Source organism: Halichoerus grypus, chromosome 1 (genome assembly GCF_964656455.1).
Source record: "Halichoerus grypus chromosome 1, mHalGry1.hap1.1, whole genome shotgun sequence".
NCBI lineage: Eukaryota > Metazoa > Chordata > Mammalia > Carnivora > Phocidae > Halichoerus > Halichoerus grypus.
This window is the reverse complement of record NC_135712.1, coordinates 101,219,832-101,232,343: the sequence shown is the minus strand read 5'-3', so window position 1 is coordinate 101,232,343 and position 12,512 is coordinate 101,219,832. Positions and strand designations below refer to the sequence as shown.

Here is a 12,512-nt window from a genome sequence, read left to right as displayed (position 1 = left end):
ACCCATTGCGGTAGAACAAACTCTCGCATGTATTAAAAATATATGTTTGATATTTCTCACAATTCTGAGAGTTGGTTGGTTGGTTCCTTTGTGGTTTTGTTTGGGCTTACACAGTTATGTTCAGCTGTAGCAGGGATCAGCAAAATTTTCTATAAAGGGCCCAATAATGCGTATTTTAGGCTTTGTCTCTGTTGCATATTATTCTTATTTATTTCTTCTTTTTTTTTTGCAAACCTTTGAAAAGCAAAAGCTATTCTTAGCTCAAGGGCCCAACATCAAAACAGTCTGAGGGCCAGATTTGGCCCTTAAGCTGTAGTTTTCCAAACCCTGAATTGAAGAGTCAGTTGAGCTGAAGGTCCAAGGTAGTCTCACATGTCTGGCAGTTGGTGATGCTATCCGCTGAGGGCCACGATTCTTCTCCTGGAGGATCTTCCGGGAGGATTCTCTCATTGACAGGAGGATGTGGCCCCTCAACCTTCACAGGCTACATTGTCCATGTGTGGGCAGCATCTATGCAGGTGGAAGCTGTCAGACTTATTAAAGCATAACCTGGGGAGTCAACAAGGTCACATATGCCACATTTCGTGGATCAGAGGAAACCCAGAGGCCAATTTGAATTCAAGGGCTGGGCAAATAGTAATAGTCTCTCACTCTCTATGGGAGTTGCTGCAGATACTGTGGCCACAGCTAGCTGACCTAAATGGCAGATTTCTGCTGTGTGCCCCACCAAGGGAGATCAAGGGCTGATGATGACCTTGACATTAGACTGGCTCTCAGAGCCTTATTCAGATCATTTCAAATTGAGTCATAAAACTTCGAATTTATGATCTCCGATGGCAGCTTATTGTCTTACTCTCTCCTATATCCATACTGCATTTCTCTAGCTCCTGCATTTCCTGTAAGCTAGCAGGAAGGTTGAGAGGTTTGATTAGATGGAAAGAATCCCTCGCGCTTTATGATGCCTTTATACTTACCATCCTGTTTCTGATTCTGTGAGCACTGACTCACTTTCCTCAGTACTTGTTTAGAAGTGCCCCTGCCTGGGTGGCTCAGTCGTTAAGCATCTGCCTTCAGCTCAGGTCATGATCCCAGGGTCCTGGGATCGAGCCCCGCATCGGGCTCCCTGCTCCGCGGGAAGCCTGCTTCTCCCTCTCCCTCTGCCTGCCGCTCTGCCTACTTGTGCTCTCTCTCTGTCAAATAAATAAATAAAATCTAAAAAAAAAAAAAAAAGTGCCCCTGCCTTGAGATTATCCACTTACTGAGAGAAGTGATCATGCCCTCCCACCCTGCCTGGCTGATATATCTTCAACAAATATGCATTGAATTTAACTGAATAGTTTTATGAAGTTTCAAGTCAGATCGTTTGCTTACTTCACAAAAGCAGAACAAATTTAAGAATCCCAGCACTAACTATAAATTCTAGAAGAACAGCATGCATCAAAGAATTATATTTCATACCCCGATACTGTCTAACCTATCAGATGATTAAACTTCCTAGACATTTTCCAAATACATAATCAAGAGTTAGGAAGCAGTCTGCTTAATGGTAAGTTTGAACTAGCAATTACCTTTAAAGACTTACTACATTTTAACTTTAAATTTGTCTGCAGATGAAAATCGAAACATAACAACAGTTTGTAATATCTGCTGAGTATCTTCCAAAGCAGAAGTGATTCTGGAGAGGGTTTCTAATCTACAGTAAATGCTGCTACTAATTGCTCAGTTGAATTTTTTAATATGTGTTTTCTCCGAAATCTCATTGTAACTCTGTCTTCTTCTACTTGATGGAAAGCTTTGACAATTTATTATGTTTAGAAGCAGCTGGGGTGTATTTCTAATTGATGATTTGTTATCTTATTTTTCTTACTTGACTGTCCACATTTTTCATTCTCTTCAGCATTTTCCTCTAGCATCTCCTATCTTACTGAACTAGATGGATGGTGCTGCTTTGGTGCAAAGGCAGGCAGTATTTCAGGCTCTCCTCTGTGTCCTTCCATCAGACTGTGGGTACGTGCAGGGCTGATGCTAGATGACATGTCTATGGCTTGAACATTAACAAAGTGTATGTATTCACATACACTGTATCAGCTGATTGTTAATGCATCAGTGCTGGGGGATGGATGCTATCACTGTCTTCATTTGGCAGGTGAGGAAACCAGTGAACAGATGTCCCAGAATACCTCAGATTTAACATGTCCAAGTCAACCTCATAAAATCTTTTTATTCTCTGGACACCTGATTTGGTTAAAAGCAGCCCCATTTATCAGTCACCCAAGTTTGACCTTCAGTTCTTCCTTTTTCTCCCTTAACTCCACAGGTCCAGTCAGTCACCAAAATCCTGTGGCTTCTCTCTCTCTCTCTCTCTCTCTGAGACCCCTGCCCTTCTGATCCATCATGTGCTCCCTAGAAAGCTTTATCTCACACCTGGGTTTATGTCCTAGCTTTCTGTCCACTCCCCTGACATCCGGGTTGCCTGTCTGGTCTTTCACATTGAGCAGTCTTCCTCAAACCCAAATCTTTTCATGCACTCTTGTTTTAAATTGGTCAGTGGTTCCCTGCAGGGCATAATCCAAAGGGCTATAAAGCCCTTCACAATCTGCCTCAGCCTATCAGTTCCTTCTGTTCTGGTTCCTACTGTGGGTACATTTTCATGTACTTGTCTTTGTACCCACTGTACCCTCAGAATGTAGTTTCACTCTCTGATTCCCTCCACCCTAGGAACTCACCTATCTAACTCACCGAAGGCCTATGTCTTCTGTAGTTGTGCTTCTCAAACTTGAATGTGCGTGAGAATCACTGGGGGGGTAGGGGATGTCTTGTTGAAAGCAGATTCTGATTCAGTAGGTCCCTGGATGGAGTATGAGATTCTGCACTTTAACAGACTGATTGGTGATGGGATACTCCTAGTCGGTGGGCCATACTTCAGGCAGAAGAGTCTAGAGCTGCAATGTCCAATAGAACTTTCTGTAAAGATAAACATGCTCTCTGCTTTCTAATACCGTAGACACTAACCACTTGTACCTACTGAGCACATGAAATGTAGCTCATGAGACTGAAGAATTGAATTTTTAATTTTACTTAATTTTAAGTAGCCGCATGTAGCTAAGTGGCCACCATGTTGAACAGCAGATCTATATGAATCCCTTTTCATCTTTCAAAATTCATTTCAAACATGGCTCAAGCTCAGGACCAGGCACATAATTTGTGGTGCAAAATGAAAGTGCAGGGACCCTTGTTAAAAAATTATTAAGAATTTCAGGATAGCAACAGCAGAGCATTAAACAAAGCACACTTCTAAGTGCATAAGTCCCATGCCCATGAAGCTGCCCTGCATAGACCAGGAGAAAAACTAACAAAAGATATGGACAGGTAATTCACTGAAGAGGAAATCTGCATGGTCAATAAATGTTTGAAAAGAGGCACATTTTCATAGGAATCAAGGAAATGCATATTAAAGCCACAATGAGATATACTTACATATCTGCCAGAAATTTTAAAGTCCAGTAATACCAGGTTGTCAGTATATAGTCACTGCTGGTGAAGGTATTGTGTATCACTTCTCTAGCAAGTTGTACCACCTCTCTAGCAAGACTGAAGATGTGCATGTCCTATAAACCAGCAACTCCACTCTTAGGTGTCTTCCCTGGAGAAACCCTTGCACATGCATACAAGAAGATATCTGCAAGAATGTTTATGACAGCTGTCTTTTAATGAGGGGAATTTGAAACAAACTAAAAATACATGGGAGGCTGATAAATAAATGCAGTATTTTCTTAGGAAGAATTTTATGTTAACATTTAAAATGAATGGATTAGAGCTATATTTCTTATCTTGGATGAATTTCAAAAATATGACATTGATCAAAGAAAACAAGTTCCAGAAAGGTGCTATTTGTGAGTATGTTTTACAGATGTGAAAGCCATAGCTATATATTGTTTGTAAATATACGTGTATGGTAAACATATATAACCAAAGCACAAAAGTGATAAATGCCAAAATCAGCTTAGTGATTACTCCTGGGGATGGGATAAAGGGACAGAGACTAGGGTGCCCAGGGCACTTCACTGGATCCACAATGATTTATTTCTTTAAAAATAATGTTTTGGCTGAGACAGACACACACACAGAGGAAATAATGCAAGTACTAGAAAAAAGTAATGGATGAATTGCTTTTTAAGAGAAGGAAAACTCTGCACAATGTGACTCAAAGTTAAGCAATAAAAGATTCACAAATACATCTATAAATAATTTTAAAAACATTTTTTCATGAGAAAAAAAACCTTAAGAAAAATAAAAGAAAAAATGACAACTTGGAGAAAATATTTGTATTGTATATGATTAAAGGGCTACTATTTTTTCTCGGTATTTCATTATGAACATTGTCAAACATATAGCAAATTTGAAAAAAATTATGTAGGAAACACCCATATATCCACTCATATTATTTTCGATGCATTCAAAGTAAACCGCAAACATCAGTATACTGCTTTTTAAGTACTTCTACATGTTTATCACTAATCAGAGTTCAATATTTGTTTATGTCTCCAGACATAAAATTTAAACGCAATAATGCACAAAACTTAAGTGTACATTCACTGATTTTTGACATGCATACACCTGTGTAACTCAAACCCCTATCCAGAGAGCTAACATTAGTAATATACCGAGCTCCTAAAAATTGAGAATCAAATACTAACAATACAATAAGAAAATGAGTAAAAGATATGAACAGACAGTTCCACCAAAAAATACAAATAGCCTCTAAGTGTATGAAAAGATGCTCAATCTTTCTATAATAAGGGAAATATTTAACAATGAACAATCAGAAAAGGAAATTAAGAAAACAACTCCATTTACAACAGCAAAAATAATAAAATACTTAGAAAGTGGGCGCCTGGGTGGCTCAGTTGGTTGAGCGACTGCCTTTGGCTCAGGTCATAATCCTGGAGTCCCGGGATCGAGTCCCACATCAGGCTCCCTGCTCAGCAGGGAGTCTGCTTCTCCCTCTGACCCTCCTCCCTCTCATGCTCTCTGTCTCTCATTCTCTCTCTCGCAAATAAATAAAATCTTAAAAAAATAAAATAAAATACTTAGAAAGACTCATACACTGGAAACTATAAAACATTGCTCAAAGAAATGAAAGAAGACATAAATGGAAAGATATTCTGGGGGTGCCTAGGTGGCTCAGTCAGTTAAGCGTCCCATCTTGGTTTTTGCTCAGGTCAGGGTCCTGAGATCAAGCCCCACGTTAGGCTCCCACTCAGCACTGGGTCTGCTTGTCCCTCTCCCTCTGCTCTTCCACTCCCTCCCTCACTCCCCGACTCTCATAAATAAATAAAATCTTAAAAAAAAAAAAAGGTATTCTGTATTCGTGGACTGAAAGACTTACTATTGGTGAAATATCAGTATTACCCGAAGTGATCTACAGATTCAATGCAATCCCTATGAGAATTCAAATAGCATTTTTTGCAGAAATAGAAAAATCCATTTTAAAATTCATCAGAATCTCAGGGGCCCCCAAATAACCAAAGTAATCTTGAAAAAGAAGAGAACAAAGTTGTAGGTCTCACATTTCCTGATTTAAAAACTTATTACAAAACTATAGTAATCAAAACAGTGTGGTTTTGGCAATAAGACCAAAGGAATAGAATAGAGAGCCCAGAAATAAACTGTCATCTGTATGTTCAAATGACTTCAACAAGGGTGTTGTTGAACAAGGGTGCCAATATCATTCATGGTGAAAATCCAGTCTTTTCAACTGGATATCATGTCCAAAAGAATGAAGTTGGACCCTGACCTAACATCATATATAAAAGTTAACTAAAAATGGATCAAATATTTACACATAGAAGCTAAAACCATGAAACTCAGAAGAAAATGTAGAGGAAAACCACATTTGCTTGTGGAAAGGCAAAATGTATAACCACCATGGGGGTGATATTTGGCAATATTACCTTTGACCCAACAATCTCACTTCTAGGATTGTCTCCCAAAGATATACTTTCAAAAATATGAAATTACAGGCACAAACCTGTGAAACTGTAAACCACTCAAATGTCCAGTGACAGGGAACTGGTTTAATAAACTACAGTGCATCTAAGCAGTGGAGAACTATGCAGCTGTAGAAAGGAATGAGAAATATCTTGATATATTGGTATGGAACAATAGCCAGGCTATATTGTTAAGTGAAATAAAGTAAAATGCAAGTTATGGTACGCTACCTTTTGTATGAGAAATGGTGAGAAAATATTGGTATGGTGGGAAAACATTTGTTTATATTTTTCACAAAGTAACAATGAAACAATACATCAAAAACTAATAAAAATGGTTTCCTATATTGGGGGAGAGAGTGCAGGATAAAAGGGCAAAGATAGAAGAAAAAGTTCTGTGGGTGCATCTTGTTAATATAGTTTTGGCTTCTGAACCATATAAACGGTTTATATAATTAGAAAACAGGAAAAATAAATCCCTAAAATTGAAAACAAATGGAAACAAATGAACATAACCATGTATCAATTTGGTATCATAGCTATGTAGATAAAACAATTACTTCATTTTAAAATACAGTATACCCCTGGTAGGATGTATTCTAAAGAAAAACGAACTGTGAAGAAATTTTATACTGCATTTGGTTGTCTTATTTGTAGTAAAAATAGTGATGACATAGGAAAAGACAGATATAATTGTGTTAATACCATTAGAATTTGAGATTTTCACTGTAAAAGAGATACAAGTATAAAATTTTAAAAGTTAAGCAAAAACAGTAATGACTGTAATGAATTGAAACATCAAATATGTATAAATCTGTTCATGATGATGCTTTAAAGAACACATTGGTTACCATTGGAGGTTGCCAGATTACTAAGTAATGTAATTTAAACATTGATGAATGGGGGGGTTAATCAAGTATCCTGCCTTTCCTGTATAAATAAATAATTAGTGAGGAATAGTTCTTCATAGATGAGGAAGGTTTTTGTTTTTGTTTTTTAAGATTTTACTTTTAAGTAATCTCTACACCCAATGTGGGGCCCAAACTCACACCCCGAGGTCAAGAGTCACACATTCTACCGACTGAACCTGCCAGGTGCCCTGAGGAAAAGTTTTTTGTAAATGAGTGCCAGCTATGAATAAAGAAGCAATGATAGGATAGACCATCACCATTTTGCGTCCTCTAATGATATAAAGGCTATCTGGGAAACATCACCTAAGGTTACTAAAAATATTGGGTAAAATGTTGATAGGGAACTTTACAATAGAGAAAGCTGGCTACACCACCAGAGCCCAATGATCAATTTTAGCAACAATAAAGCTAGGACAATAATGTGTACTTTGTGGTGTGATGTAATTGAAAGTACACAACCATCCGTTGAGTATTCTTGCATAAAAAAATCTAATTAGGCTTCTAACTTATTTTACAGGAAATATGGGGGATAGAGGGATAATTAGAGCAATGACAGGAGAAACAGCAATAGCTTAAAATAATTTTATCAGTAAAAGTAGAGGAAAATGGAACTAAATGAACTGAACTTTCAATTCCAAACCTTTAAGCAAACAGTAAAAGAAACCAAAGAAAGCAGGAAGAAGAAAATAATAAAGATTAAAAAGCAGAAATTAATTATTGGAAAAGAAAAAATAACAGAACTAATAAATCTTCGGGAAAAGGAAATAAAACAGTTCTTAGGCAAAAAATAAATAGACACACTACCAGCTAACCTAATCAAGAGAGGAAACAAAGGGGAAAATGCACAAAATGAGAAATGACAAGGAAGATCTAAACTTTGCAATGGTAGAAGTTTTTTAAAGTTTGAGACTACTTTGTACAATTTCGTGCAAATGCACTTGAAAATCTAGTTGAAAGAAATAATTTCCTAGGAAACTTAAAATTTCTAAAATTGTCCCTAGTAGAGATAAAAGTTTAAATAAATCAATTTTCATGGCAGGAATAGAGAACAGCCTATGCAGCAGAGATCTCTATAAACAGACTTGGAGTGTTTTCAAGGAATATTGTTAAATGAAAAAAAAAGTTGTGGAAGGGCGCCTGGGTGGCTCAGTCGTTAAGCGTCTGCCTTCGGCTCAGGTCATGATCCCAGGGTCCTGGGATCAAGTCCCGCATCGGGCTCCCTGCTCCTTGGGAGCCTGCTTCTCCCTCTCCCACTCCCCCTGCTTGTGTTCCTGCTCTCGCTATCTCACTCTCTGTCAAATAAATAAATTCTTAAAAAAAAAAAAAAAAAGTTGTGGAGGAGTATATATAATACAAATATTTTTGTAGGAATGGGGGAATAAGACAACATATATATTTGCATATTATTATTTTTTTAAAGAAAGTGTACACCAGTGGTGGAAGAGGGAAAGGGAGAATCCCAAGCAGTGGAGCCCAGCACTGGGCTCAATCTCATGACCCTGAGATCATGACTTGAGCGGAAATCAACATCAGACACTTAACCAGCTGAGCCACCCAGGTGCCCCTATATGTGCATATTACTTAAAATATATATATATATATATATATGGATAAACCAGAAACTAATGAAAATGTTGAAATAGTATGACTGCTCTGAGCTTACTTCTTTATGTAGTTTTGACTTTTGAACCATGTAAATGTTTTGCATATTAAATCAATAAAAATTTAAAAAACAAACCCTAATATTGAACACAGATACAAATTAACCGTACTGATGAAACTATCACATTGATCCTATAACCACTCAGAAAAAAGAATTCAGTTTACTTTTGAGCACAGTACTCCCTTAACAGAAGGTATTTTAAGTACAAAAAGAATTGTGAATAAGTAATGACATTTTCTTCATAGGTTTGTTTTTTATAATGCTATCAGTAAAGAAATCTGAAGTTATTTTGTGTATGATGAGAAAATTGTTGGAAACCAGGAGATCTTTCCTCACTATGGGAGAAGGGAGATTGTGATTGGAATAGGAGGAGGATAGGAAGAATTACGTTCTCTTGAAATTAGATTTGATTTGAATTAGAGGTATCAGTATTAACTCATGCTTCTTTAAAAATGTTTATTTCCTAGCTCTGTCTCCTGAAGAAGCCTAGAAACAATAACGTTCCAGTAACACTGGGCATACCTCGTACACAGATGCTGATTTCTAAATACTATTCTCCACTGAAAGGAACCCAGTTTCTTTGGGGAAATGGCTGATTTTAAGTCTGGGATACAGGAAATACACAGTAAGTTGGAAACATCTTGTGCAAAAAACTGAGGAACTACTCAAAATTAATGGGGACATGTCAGAAAGATACAGGAATTAGCTTAAAGTTTTTCCTGCTGCCCAAATTTGTGATACACTGAACATCAAAAAGAACAACGATGATAATGGTTTATATCATCTTGAGTCAGAAAAGAACCCATTAGTCCATAGTGACACTCAAACTAAAGGTGGTGGTGGAGGTGAGCTTTCTTCTTTCAAAGGCTGCCAGCTAATAAATGTGGAAAAAATTGTAGAATTAGAAAAATCACCATTTGCAGCCACCATTATAATCATCATCAGGATCATCAAAGGATGCTAAAATTATTGGGCAGAAGATTTTTGAGGATTATTGGGCAATGGGATAGTCACACATTACCATGTATCACCCTGCAAATTGCAATATATAGTATATACACTCACACACCCACAATGTATTGAGATTGTACCCTAATCTTTATAAACTTTCAGTAGCCCAGAAATGGGGGAAGCTCTTTTATAAGATCTTCAACAGTAATCTTCACTGGAAGAGGAGGAGACTTCCCTTTGTCTTTGTGTGTGTTGTTTTGGAACGTTCCTCACTTCTAGAGACACAAAAGTATTGTTCCTGAGGGAAACTGAGGCTACCAGAATGGACTGAGAAGCTAAACCAAATATTTTATTTTGTAATGTAAAACTGGTGTGTCTTGCCAAAGAGTGGTATTTTAGCAAAGCCAAGACAATGCAGACTTGTGTCTTCCGTAGGAGAAAGGATTATTTTCCATATTTGGATTTAGATTTTACTCTATTTGGTTTTTTATTGCTGGAGATGTGCATATATGTGTTCTTCTTTGTGGAGTAATGCACAGAGAATTAGGAGCAGAACCTCTAAAGCTGCAGGAGAGATAGGCATACCTGATCTACCTCTGGGACTTTGAAGAAGTGGCTTGGACTTAGTCCAGTTTAGCACAGAGTGGATTGTGGATATGCCCACTAAGATTCTATAACCCAGAATGTCCTGATGTTGGCTGCCATATGTCATAATTATCTTGGGGGCTGTGAGGGGGTGGAGCTTAGAATAACCATAGCCTTGTTTGGGTGGTGATTCTTTTGAAGGGAAACAATTCTACTGGCGATCATCCACTTGACTAGTAATTGTAAATTATTGTGGTGCAAAATTTAAGGATGGAGGAGGTACAGGAACTAGAGAAGAAGAACTTTTTTCTCTTTTGAGTCCTTGCTGGGAGTATGATGTGGACCTTGAGACGTCAAGATAGACGGGGGCCAAACAGGGAGGCAATCAAGGCAGGGTCCCACTGGGGGTGGCATCTTTGACAGAAGCCATTTTTAAGGACAGTAAGAGGTGACTGCCTGCGCTAAGCTTCCCTGCCAACATTTCTCAGCTCTCGTGGGGGGATCAGGGAAGGGCTTGTCCCAGCCAGGGCTCAGTGGTAAAGGGCAAAATGTTACCTCTCCCCTGTAGGGCAAAGGGGTGATAATGAGGATGTCCCAAGTTAGCAAAAATACACAAATATTTTCCAAAGGGCATAACTTCTGTATAAATCAATTAGTTGATGGAGTGTGTACCCATTATTCATTGGTTCTGTCTTTTCCTTATAATAAATTCACAATCTCCTATCATTAAGAGAAATCCCAATGATTTTGAAAAATTAATATTTTTTCATAAGTTTGCCAACAGCAGATCTTGGACTTCTCAGCCTCCATAATTCATGAGCCAATTCCTTATGATAAATCTATGTCTCTATCATTATGTGTATATAGATAGGTAGGTAGGTGGATTTAGAAGATATACATTTATTGGTTCTATTTCTCTGGAGATCCCAGACTAATACACTAGATAATGAATACACTCCTTCTTTCATAAAATACTCGGTTAGAGAGAGTTTAACTGTCATATATTTATATCAGTCTCATTCTTTTAACTGCTGTATGCTATCCCTTGTTCTATGGTATATTTAGCCATTTCCTTTTTGATAGGTACATAAGTTCTTTCTGGGTTCTATTCTCAGAATAATTGCAAGCAATATTTTGGCAAAGTACGTTGCTTCCATTATGGATTGAGAATTGCTGAGCCAGTTCTGGCCATAGGGTAAAACACACATGAGAGGAATATGGAAGTATCTTCCACAGTAAGGATTTGTTCATCCTGTATCACAGACCTTAGGACAATAGCTCCCATTCTTATGGCTTTGTGACCTTATTTTGCCAAGTCAGGACATTTTTTAAAAAGCAAAACAAAATAAAACAAAGAACTTTCTGTTGCCATCATCATTTTCAAAAGCAGGCTATTATAGGGGCCCTTGGGTGGCTCAGCAGGTTGAGCATCTGGCTCTTGATTTTGGCTCAGGTCATGATCTGAGGGTCATGAGATTGAACCCTGAGTCGGGTTCCATGCTCAAAGCACGGAGTCTGCTTGAGACTCTCTCTCCCTCTGCCCCTCCTCCCCCTTCTAAAATAAGTAAATAAATCTTAAAAAATGAATAAACAAACAAACAAATAAAAACCCAGGCTATTTTAACATAAAACCTCAGTTTAATGGATGGTCGAATTGAATAAAATTCAATTTTATTCAGAATTCACCGCACGGTCTTTATTCTCTCTTTGTAGTCAGCAGGTGAATACATTCTCACTCACCTGTTTTGGTCTCCATATGCATTAATACTATTCTGACTTCTAGATTAACAAAGAATTTGGAAGATAAGTAAAATGAGAGAGTTCCTGCCTTCTGACAAAGGGAGAGATCACAACCTAAGAAAAGATGGTTAAGGATGTTTCCTCAGACTCTGACCTAGGAAGTGATTCTAGAATGAGTTGGAGAGAATTCAAACCTGGGTTCTTGAGGTCTCAACCAAAAGGAGGCCTGGCATGGAAAGATGAGTGTGAGGTTGCCCGAAGAGATTGAAACCCATTGGGAAAACGCTGTGACCCAGTATGCTCTGCAGTGATACCACAATGATAGATACCAGAACAAGTTATTTAGAGAATAACATCTGAATCTATTATGTCATCTTTATGCTGCTTTCTTTAACACATTTCCCTTCTATACCATGAAAAAATTGTGAGAATATAAAGTTCATGTGAAGTGAAAAAATTGGTGATTGTCTTTTGAAATAAAATAGCACTTTTAGTGGTCATAGCAGCTGTTCTATCTTCAAAGACAAGAAGAGGGAGGATTGCTGGCCCAGCAAAAAAGTGAATGTGAAAAATAAGAGGATGGAAAAGCACTTTCTGTGGTTAGAAAGGCCTTGGAGATTGGATGCCTGGCTCAGTCAGTAGACCATGCTGTTCTTGATCTCAGGGTTGTGA

At 37.8% G+C, this 12,512-nt stretch overlaps 1 protein-coding gene across 3 annotated transcripts in view; it reads left to right on the top strand.

Annotated features, from left to right (window-relative positions):
* Positions 1-12,512, top strand: part of NMD3 (NMD3 ribosome export adaptor) — a 131,543-nt gene that overhangs the window by 3,883 nt on the left and 115,148 nt on the right. The window contains exon 2 of one of the 3 annotated variants that reach the window (XM_078069647.1): positions 9,032-9,189. The exons of the other annotated variants lie outside the window; for them this stretch is intronic. The gene's annotated coding sequence lies outside the window, so the exon portion shown is untranslated. The remainder of the gene's footprint in view (positions 1-9,031; positions 9,190-12,512) is intronic. 3 annotated transcript variants of the gene reach the window in all.